This window comes from Oenanthe melanoleuca, chromosome 18 (assembly GCF_029582105.1).
Source record: "Oenanthe melanoleuca isolate GR-GAL-2019-014 chromosome 18, OMel1.0, whole genome shotgun sequence".
Taxonomy (NCBI): Eukaryota; Metazoa; Chordata; class Aves; order Passeriformes; family Muscicapidae; genus Oenanthe; species Oenanthe melanoleuca.
In genome coordinates this window covers 7,825,617-7,832,361 of record NC_079351.1, presented here as the reverse complement: position 1 = coordinate 7,832,361, position 6,745 = coordinate 7,825,617, and positions in this window count along the sequence as shown.

Here is a 6,745-nt window from a genome sequence, read left to right as displayed (position 1 = left end):
TGCCCATAACGCAGCCAGGAGAAGGATCTGTCCCTTCCACTGATCCTGTGCAGGAAAATTATGTCTGAGGGCAGGAAGCCAGGAGGTGAAAAAACCCAAAAAACAACAAACCAACCGAAAAAAGCCAACTCCAAACCCAAGGCTGTCGAGGTGGGTCTGAGAAAAACCTTCCTAAGGACTGGCCCAGGTGCTGTGAGCAGAGAGGTGCTGCCCCCCTGCCCCTCTGCTATGGCCAGGCTCCAGAGCTGAGCTGCTCCTTCAGGGAGCTCAGCTGCTGGAACAGCTTCCAGGGGAAAAGGTTGTTTCAATTCACCTGGAGTTTTTCATGGAATTACACTGAGCTCAGCAAAATCTCTTTTCAAAATGGTTGGCAAAATTTTCTCTGAAGGGTGGAGGAACAACATCTGCTCTGACATTCTTAACCCACTCCAGATTTTTTTCTTTACAGTCAGATTTTAAATATATTATAGTTATGCTTAAAAAGCTTACAAAGGCTCTCATTAGCAATCCTAATTGCTGTTTGCTGTCCTGTCCAGTTTTAAATTTTGTTTTACAACACACATAACTATGGCTTTGGCTTTTGTCTCCATTTGAGCATTTTTGGTAGCACAGAGGAACACCTTCCTGACCAGACCAGCTGATGTTGCTGGGTTAGTCTTGCTTTTCTTGGAATAAATAGGAGGAAAAAATTCAGGCTTTTTGGTATCCAAAACAAAATGTAAAAGCCTAGAACCTTCCTGCCCCATTAAAAATGTCAAGTATCTGTTGACTCCTGAAGTATTTCCTGGCTGTTGGAGAACACTGGGGCTGCCATGGATCCTTGCAGCTGGTTCCTGTGGGCAGGGACCCTGCAGCTGGGGCTGATCACATCACACTGTGCAGTGGGTCCCTTGCTGGCATCTTGTCCCCTTCCACTCTGTGAGCTCAGGCACCAGCCTTGCTGATTCCCCAGAGCCCCTGGGCCAGCATGAGAGGCTCTGGTGTCCTCTCCATCTCAGCCTCCCCACAGGGCAGCACGAGCAGCAAGCCAGGAGAAGCACACACAGTTCCATGTCAGGAGGCTGAAAACACGAGCTGGGCTTTCTCATGCCATCAAACTGCACTTTCCCAGCAGATCCCCTCTTCAGAGCTGTCTGGGTGCTGCAACAGCATCTGTGCCAGCCACAGTTCTGATTATGCTTTCAAGGACATTTCAATTTTCATCATCTCTGGAATCCACTGCCAGAACTCCTGCTAATGCTTTGGATTGCCAGATGAGCATCACCCTGTGCTTTCCTTGCTCTTTGAAAATAACATCTTAAACCACATTTGCTGAAGCTGCTCTTCAGCAGCTTCTCTAAAGTGCCACTGGGGCAATCCTCTCTGAAGCAATGTGGTGATGACACAGAGGCTGCTGGGGTGCCAAAGGGGCTGTGCTGGCAGGGAGGGTTCCAAAAAGGCTGTCCTGGCAGGGAGGGTTCCAAAAAGGGCTGTCCTGGCAGGGAGGGTCCTCAAAGGAGTGTCCTGGCAGGGAGGATCCCCAAAAAGCTGTCCTGGCAGGGAGGTCCCAGCTCCAGGGCTGCTGGGAGGAGGCAGATCCACCCTGACAGAGGAGCCCTCCCTGGTGAGAAGGGTTTGGCCCATGGGGAGCTCAAGGAGCTGAGCTGAGCTGTGAGCAGCTGGGGTTGTGCCCTGGAACTGGGAGTTACCAAACCCTGTGTGCACAGGATTTGGGGCATTTCTGAGTGTCCTCCTGTGGACTGTTCCGAGGAGCTGGTGCCCCCCAGGCTGTACTCTGACCCCGCTGCTGGTTTCAAACACAGCCCTGGAGGAAGGGAGGTGGCCCAGCTCTCCAAGCCAACACCCACATGTCAGGTTTTGCCACCACAGTGGGTGGGTCCCTCAGAACGGAGGAAATGCTGGGGAGCAGCACTGCTCTGGTGCAGGTGGGTGCCCCACAACACTTTCCCCAGCCCCATCCACACATCCCAGCTCCCACCCAACCCCATTTGCAGCTCCCTTTTCAGCTGATTCCCTCGCTGAGGGACAGCTCTGCAAGCATCTGTGCAGACCTTGAGTTAACTGCAAGGAGTGTCCTGGCAGAGCAGAGGGCTGGGGAGATGCAAAGTTCATATATAATCAAACAGACAAATCAGGAGAGCTGCATATGCTTTCCTTGCATCCTTCTCTGCAGCAGTTCTGAGATTTAATTACCAGCTCTAAAGCACTTAAAGATTTTCAGGTGGAAACTACTACACAGAGGAAGGAGAGAGCACAAAAGCAGCCTACATAATTAAGTGCTGCTTTTTTAATTTAATTTTCTCCTTCATTTGATCCTCTCCTAGAATCTTGAAAGCAGCAGTCTCAATACCAGCTGTGTTCTTTTGCATTCGTGCTGCATTCACAGGATGATGACAACAAGAGGAGCAAACAACAGTTCAGGAGTTCTGTGTGCTGGTGCCAAAGGGAGATGGGGTCTGTGTCCTGTGACAGTGGAAAGGTGATGATGTCCACCCAAATCTTGGAGGGACACTCACCTTTCAAAGCAAGACCAAGAGGGGTGCAGCCCTTATCTGAAAAACTGGGATTTTAGAAGGAATTTCACATACCAGAGCGCTAAAAGGGCTTGCTAATAAAATATCATAAATAATTTGCATTTGCTAATCCAGATGAGAGCTGTAAAGAGAAAATACAAATGGGTTAAGCTGTAAATTATTGCTGTTCCTCCCTTCCCTCTCTGCCTATTCCCTTGGAAATTAGCCAGTTGCTCTCTGGAATCACTAATTCTTACAAGCTGCCTGTGCCAGTCTAGCATCAGAGAAACAAGGAGGTTTATTTAGTATTTGTTTCTTTGTTTAACTGTCCCTTCTTTCCAAATATTTTTAAATGAAAAGAAAAAATGTACAGACATTCCAAGAGACAGAGGAATTCCTTGCATGGTGCCTCTTTTACAGCCCCAACCCCACTTGGATAGAAAAATGAGAGTGTCACAGGCTGGGCTATTGTGGTTATTTGTCAGAAACCACCATGGGACAAGGCAAGGGAGCTGGGGGGATGCTTGGAGCTGCTCTGATAACACTCTTATTGCATTAAAACACCAAATATCCTGCCTGCTCCCCTCCAGAGAGGCACTGTGCACTCTGGCAGTAGCTGGGAGCTCTATTCTGGTCCAGATCACATTTATATGGCTTGGGTTTTGTGTTTTTAATCACATCCCCTGACAAAGAGGTGCAGCTTTGAGATGGATGTGGTGCTGCTGCCCTGAGCTGTGGGCTGGGCTCTGCTGGGCCAGCCCAATCTCAGCAGGCTGGCCAGGAGCAGGGGAGGGCATCAGGGGCACAGGGAGGCTGGAAATGTTCTTCTGCACCTCTCTGGGTTTGGGTGGCAAGGGAACTGGGAGTTCCTGGAAGCTTTCTCTTCCATTTTCACAGAACCCCAGGATGGTTTGGGTTGGAAGGGGCCTTGAAGCTCAGCTGCTCCCAACCCTCACTGCCAGTCCACTGGGATGATTAAAAACTCCCTGCTGGAATGACAAGGACCTGAACTCGGGTGAGAAAGGCAGTTCTGGAGGGATATCCTGGGTGTGGATCCGTGGAGTTCCTGTCTCATCCCTCTTGGGGCACAGAGACCTCAATACTTGAACATGATCATATAGTGGTTTCTATATGGGGTGTGACACCACTGGAGTTGCATGCAGAGAATTAGTGTTAGTTAAGAGTGATAGGAGAGAAGAATGGGCTGAATTTTGGGGGTTGGATTTTCAGCTGATTGAATCTGTAATTTGGAACACAGTTCCTACAGCTCCAGCACAGACCTTTCACCTGAACCACATCTCCAGCTGGGGCTCCTCTGACCAGCCCAGGGCTCACCACATCTGCCCAGGCTCAGACCTGTGGAAGGTGAAGCCACCCAGGCTCCCCCTTCCATTTTGTGCATTCCCATTAAATATTGCTTCCCAGCTGTGCTGCATCAGTGTTCAGCAGCATTAACAGTGTGGTTATTGGTTTAAACTCTGGGATATTGGAAGCTTTGGTTTCAGGGTTTGGGGTGCTTTGGAGGACACCATGCACATGTAAAAAAACACAAAAAACCCCAAAAAAAACCTGGAGAAATGCTGTCTGGCAGGGGGATATTCTGGAGGTTAATGTCACATTTGGCTGATCAGAAAAAGCCTCAGACAAGAAATGTGTGGCTGCTGCCATGCCCACGGGGTGGCTCAGCCCTGGCAGGGCCAACCTGGGGAGCAGGGCCAGGGAGGGACAGGTGTGTCCCTCTGGTCCTTCCTGACTGCAAGCACTTCTGATGTGGGGTTTTCCTCCCCTTTCCCTTCTGTTTTCCCTTCCCTTTTGCAGTGCAATGGAGATCTGGGACTGTGTCCATGTGGAACTGAGCCCTGCTGGGAGCTGCAGGGAGGGGAGCAGGTTCTGCTGGAAACCCAGAGCTGTGCTGGCACAGAGCAGATCCCCCTTGGCCATGCCCATCCTCCTTGAGCAGAACACGCTTTTTACCCCCAAAACTCCCATTTCCCCGTATCTATTTGCACTTCTTTCCCTTTTTGTAAAAAAAGCTGAGATCCACAGGATGAGAAAATGGCTCTTCTCTCCTTTTTTCCTCCTTCTTTCTCGACTGGCTGAGCCAGCTGGGGCAGTGCCACAATTCAAGGCGTCTGGAGACAGAATCCAGCTCGCTGCCTTGTGATCTGCATGTCAAGGTGAAACTGCAATAAGATAATAATGTCAGTATCCCCAGAAGGCAGGCGGTAAAAGATACTAATTGCATTTCACTGAAGGCTTCAGAAACACTCAGCAGCTGGAAAGCTGAGGAGAATTTTGATGCTATTCTTATAAGGGAAGATTTTTTCCCCCCCTTACTCTGTTTGTAAATCTATTACAGAACGTGGGGAGTAGAAGAGGGGGAAGGGAATGTATAAAACCAGTTAAAGGCTTAATGTTTCCCATTATATTTTGTGAGCTGTAGGTGGTCTAGAGCTTATAAAAATGTAGCACATTCCCTTGTAATCAACCATAATAATTTATTATTATTATTTATTATGATTTGCTGTTATTTTGCACACATAAAGGCCCCTGCCAAGGCAATGAGAGCTCTGCACAAATAGTTAACATTTATTATAGCAGTAGTAATGTTTAAAAATATTAACTAAATAAAATAAAAATACCAGCTCTAAAAAGCTGAGGACAGCTTTGTTATTGGGAAATAAATGCAGGAAGGCAAATATCTCACAGAATGGCTGATACTGATTTGAATAGAAATATGTCTGGCAAGGGGGGAAACACATTTCCAATTCTTGGAAAAGCACAGAGAGCTGGGAGTGGAGATCTGCCTCCAGCAGCCAGTTCTGCTCCAGCTCTGCCCAGCAGGAGCAGGGACCCCCTTGCTGGCCAGGACTGTGGGTGGGGTGTGGGCTCTCACCTGCTGCACCCTTGGGTGCAGACAAGGGACAGGGGGTGCATGGAAGGGCTTTCCTTGGACAGTGTGATCCTTTCCCTGTGCTTTATTGCTCTGGTGGTGTTCTCCAGGGAAGCTGGAGCCCAAATTTGGGGTCTCAGATCAATGTTCCCCACCCTCTCCCCCATCCTTTGCCTTTGTTCTGTCTCAAATCTTTAATGCCAGGGAAGATGGAAAAGCTTTCAGCCTCCCCTTTGTGGCCTCACCAGGGGAATCCTTTATGTCCTTTGTGCCACCTGAGCTGAAAATGGGAGCACTGGGAGAAGGGGAGGCCACTGGTGAGGGGAGAAACCACCTGAAAGCCAAGGGGAAAAACAGAATTTTGTTGCAAGTTTACCACAGGGATGTGTTTGGGACATGCTGCTATGTAATGCAGCCACCTATGAGCTGGAGAAAAATGAGAATGGGTGAAGAGCAAAACTTGCAAGTGCCTTTGTTTTGTCAAGAGAAGAGGTGTAAAATCTCCCAAGGGTTTTCCTGATAAAGCTGGAGCACAGAGGCAAATACAAAGTATGCTGCAGGTGGGAAGGAGCAGATGGTGAGGTCTAAATTAGCTGTAAATGTTTGGGAAGAGGGGAGAACCTCAGCACAGACACCCATGGGCAAATCTCCACTCTCCATGTGCAGGCACCACCAGACAAGCAAAGGAAATTTGAGGAAGAATGGGGTTAAAAAGATTGCTGGGAGTATTCTAATGCTAGCACATAAATCAGTGCTCTGGTCCTGCCTGGGATGGCACGTTCATTTCCAGTCAATCCATCTCAAAAAGATACAGCAGGAATAGAAGGGGTCAAGAGATAGGCAACAAAAATTATTGGAGACACTGCAAGACTTGCAGATGAGCAGAGACTGAAGGATGAGGGGGAACATTTATTTTGAAGATGAGATATATATGCGGGGATATGATCCATGCACATGAAAAAGGAGGCACAAGTGGCACAGGGAAGGTAAATCAGGGGCTGGAAGTCGCCCTTTTTTTGTGAGACAGAAACCAGGGGCACCTGAGGGGCTGGGCAGGAGGGGTTTGAATGTTGCCCTGGGACATCTGCAGCACTGCTGGGGGTGAACGGGCAGCTGGGTCCGCAGAACAGCAAGGGGAGAGGAGATGCAGTCAAGGAGGGTACAAACACCACAGATCCCCTCCCTCAGTGGGGTTTGGCATTTCCCTGGCACCCCAGAGCTACATCAAACAAAGGTGGGGGCAAAAGGACATCCTCCCCTCTCCGCGGGGCGCCTGCCCCTCTCTGCCCGGTGCTGCAGGGGCTGGAGCAGGGGGATGCAGGGGATGGGGGCACAGGTA